Here is a 4,229-nt window from a genome sequence, read left to right as displayed (position 1 = left end):
TTCTTTTTTGATGTGTGCATCTATTTCTATAAATTGACCTCTGAGCACTGCCTATGCTGTGTCCCAAAGGTTTTGGTATGGTGTGTTTTCATTCTCATTTGATTTAAGGAATTTTTTGATGCCATCTGTGATTTCTTCTATTAGCCAGTGGTTTTTAAGCAGGGTGTTATTCAGTTTCCATGTAATTGATATTTTTTCCTTGCTCTTCCTGTTGTTACCTCTACTTTGATGGCATTGTGATCAGAGAAGTTACTTTGTATTATCTCAATGTTTTGGATTTTGTTGAGGGTTACTTTGTGGCCTAAGATGTGTTGTATTCTGGAGAATATTCCATGTGCATTGGAAAAGAACGTGTACTTTGCAACTGTTTGATGGAGTGTCTATATATGTCTATGAGGCCAAGTTGGCTGATTGTGGCTTTAGATCTTCTGTATCTTTGTTGAGTTTCTTTCTAGATGTTCTGCCCTCTACAAACAGTGGTGTGTTGAAGTCTCCTACTATTATTGTGGAACTGTCAATTTCTCTTTTCAGTGCTATTAGAGTTTGTTTTATGTATTTTGGAGCTCTGTCATTAGGTGCATAGATATTTATTATGGTTATGTCTTCATGAAGGATTGTCCCTATAATCACATAATGCCCTTCTTTGTCTTTTATGGTGGATTTTGTTTTAAAGTCTATTTTATCTGAGATTAGTATTGCCACTCCTACTCTTTTTTTGGTAGCTGCTTGCTTGATATATTTTTTTCCACCCTTTGTTTTTTAATGAACTTATGTCTTTGTTTCTAAAGTGTGTCTCTTGTAGACAGCGTATTGATGGATGCTGTTTTTATTTGTTTAAGTATTCTGTCACTCTCTCTCTTTATGGGTGCATTTAGGCCATTTACACTCAGTTTAATTATTGATATGTCTGAGTTTATTGCTTTCATTTTGTAGTGCTTTTTTTCGTGGTGCTGACGTTTTCTTTGTTCCTTTTCCTCTCCTGTGCTGAATTCCTTTTGTTTGTGGATTTTTTTTTCATTTCTTTTGTTTTTGTAGATTTTGTGTTTACTGAGACTTCATGTTTTTCTTCTTTATTTTGATGAGTAGGTTTGTTAACTGACTTTGTGGTTACCTTGAAATTTACCCTTATCCTCTGTCATGGATTAAATTGTGTCCCCCAAAAATATGTGTATTGGTTTGGCTAGGTCATGATTCCCAGTATTGTGTGATTGTCCACCATTTTGTCATCTGATGTAATTTCCCTATGTGTTGTAAATCCTATCTCTATGATGTTAATGAGGTGGGATAGGCAGTAGTTATGTTAATGAGGCCGACTCAATCTACAAGATTGGATTGTGTCTTGAGCCTATGTCTTTTGAAATATGAAAGAGAATCGAGCAGAGAGACAAGGGGATCTCATACCATCAAGAAAGCAGTGCCAGGAGCAGAGCACATCCTTTGGACTGAATGTCCCTGCTCTGAGAAGCTCCTCGACCATGGGAATATTGATGACAAGGACATTCCTCCAGAGCCAACAGAGAGAGAAAGCTTTCCCTGGAGCTGATGCCCTGAATTTTGACTTGTAGACTACTAGACTGTGAGAGAATAAATTTTGTTAAAGCCATCCATTTGGGTATTTCTGTTATAGCAGCACTGGATGACTAAGACATCTTCTTAAGTTTGAACCAGTGTTTTATTACTTGCTATTGCCTTGCCTTCCTCTCCATTAGAAAGTTCCATACCTACACCATTTATTCCCTGTTTTACTGTTCTGATGCTATCATTTACCGATTAACCTCTCTGGTTCCCTGTTGCCAATCTTTTAGTTTTGATTAATCTTTGAGAGTTCTTTATCTAGGTTGGTATTTGGCTGATATGGTCTTTCATCCTACATTCAGGCTGTCATTTGATGTTTGTTCTCAAACCGAAGGACACCCTTTAATAACTCTTGTAAGTTTTGTTTTGTTTTTACATATTCCCTTAATTTCTGTTTATCTGGAAATGTCCTAATTTCACTATCATATTTGAGCAAGAGTTTTGCAGGATATATTATTCTTGGTTGGCAATTTTTTCTTTCAAGGTTTTATATATGTCATCCCATTGCCTTCTTGCCTACATGATTTCTGCCACGTATTCAGAGCTTAGTCTTATTGTTTCCCCTCTGTATATGACTTTTCTTTTTTCTCAAGCTGCTCTCAGTATTCTTTCTTTGTCTTTGGTTTTAATGAGTGTGATTATGATATGCCTTGGTGATTTTCTTTTAGGGTCTGTCGTATATTGGGTTCATTGAGCTTCTTGAATGGTAAGCTTTTCATCTTTCATGATTTTAGGGATGTTTTCTGTCAGCAATTCTTCAATGATCCTCTCTGTGTTTTCCATTTTCTCCCCCTGTTCTGGAGCTCCAATCACTCTCAGATTTTTGCTTTTGATTGTATGCTACAGCATTCTTAGGGTTTTTTCATTTTTCTTCATTCTTTTCTCTGATTTTTCCTCGAAAAAAATGATAATAAAGTATTTGTCTTCAATTTCGCTGATCCTGTCTTCCATTGTTTCAAACCTGGTCCTCAGACCTTCTATGACACTGTCCATTTCTGAAATCCTTTTATCTTTTGATTTCTAATTGACGTTTTTTCATGATTTGTATTTGTGAATTTATTTTTAAATTTTGTTCCTGTATTATTTTCCTGAATGCTTCCATTGTTTTATCTGTCTTTTCCATGATTTTGTCTATTTTTTCCTCATTTTTGTCTGCTTTTTGCTTCAACTCTTGGATAGCTCTGAGTATTAGAGATTTTAATTCCCTATCAAGCAGTTCCAGTACCTTTTCTTCTGCTGGAAGGCCATCTGGTGTTTTATTTTGGATGCCTACTGGAACCATCCTGTCCTGTTTTTGTATATGCTTTGATATTGTCTGCTGTCTTTGGGACATTCAGTAGTTATTTTCTTCATTTATTGATTGTAGATTTGTTTGTTTTGTCCTGCTTTTTTGTTTTATTTGGTTATGTCTGTGCAGGCGGGCCATGCATTTTTCATGGTTTGCTTATCTGTGGGCCTGATACTTCTCACCACCTTGTCCAATGGGCAGGGCCAGTCACTCAGCTATGGTGCAGAGCAGGTACAAGGCAAGGGGAGATTGTGGGATGGGTTGTCTGTGGCCTGTACCTGTGCCAACAGAGTGGGGCCAGGGGTCAGTGAAGGGCAGGTTCTGGTAGACCTTGCCTGTGCTGCTCAGGGGTGCGATGTTCAGTTCATGGTGCAGATAAGCAGGATGGAGGAGGAGGTTGTGCTGTGTGGAGCTAAGTGGGTATGGGAAAGAAGAGAAAGAGGAGAGAGAAACAGGAGACAAAAAAAGTGCTGAGGGAGCCTACCATCGGAGTGGTGCAGACCCAGGGAAGCTGGGTGCCAGTGGCTTTCTAGCCAGGCAGTGAGGCGCAGCCCATCAAAAAAGGACAGATATGGTACACACAGCTGGATGGGTGGGAGAAAGGAAAGGAAGGAAGGGAGAAAGAGATAAGAAACCAGATTTTTAAAAAAAGAGAGAGAAAAGCACATGCAGCTAGGTGTTCAGAAGAAAGGAATGGAAGGAATGTAGAGAGAGACAAGAAACTGAGAAAAAGAAAGAAAGAAAGATGCCAGGTGGTTGGGAGGAAGGAAAGGAAGGGAGACAGAGTGAGACAAGAAACAGAGAAAAGAAAGAAGATAGAAGGAAAAAATGCCTCAAGGAAGCCCACTGGTTTGGTGGTGTGGACTGGGGAAGTGGCTCCCAAGCTGCTAGGCACTGCATAGCCTGTCTAGAAGGGGCAGAATTGGCACATAGTGCCAGGTATTCAGGAGACAGGAAAAAGAGTAGAGGGAGATGAGAAACTGAGAGGTGAAGAAAAATGAAAAGGAAAATAGAAAAGAAAAAAAAAAAAAGACAAGTACCCAGGGATACCACTGGCATGACACCTCGGACTGGGTAAGTGGCTCCCAAGCCACGCAGCACTGCACAGGCCATTTAGAAGGAGCAGAGATGGCATGCAGCTCCAGGTGTTCAGGAGAAAATAAAGGAAGGATGGTAGACAGAGACAAGAAATTGAGAAAAGAGAAAAAAATCCCCAAGGTAGCCCACTGGCTTGGCGATGCAGACTGGGCAAGTGGCTCTCAAGCCACTAGGCAGTGCACTGCCCATCCTGAAGGGGTGGAGATGGCACACTGTGCAAGGTAGTCAGGAGACAGGAAAAGGAGACTAGAGAGAGATGAGAAACTGA

This window comes from Trichechus manatus, unplaced genomic scaffold (genome assembly GCF_000243295.1).
Source record: "Trichechus manatus latirostris isolate Lorelei unplaced genomic scaffold, TriManLat1.0 scaffold00123, whole genome shotgun sequence".
Classification (NCBI taxonomy): domain Eukaryota; kingdom Metazoa; phylum Chordata; class Mammalia; order Sirenia; family Trichechidae; genus Trichechus; species Trichechus manatus.
Note: the sequence above shows the minus strand (reverse complement) of the source record.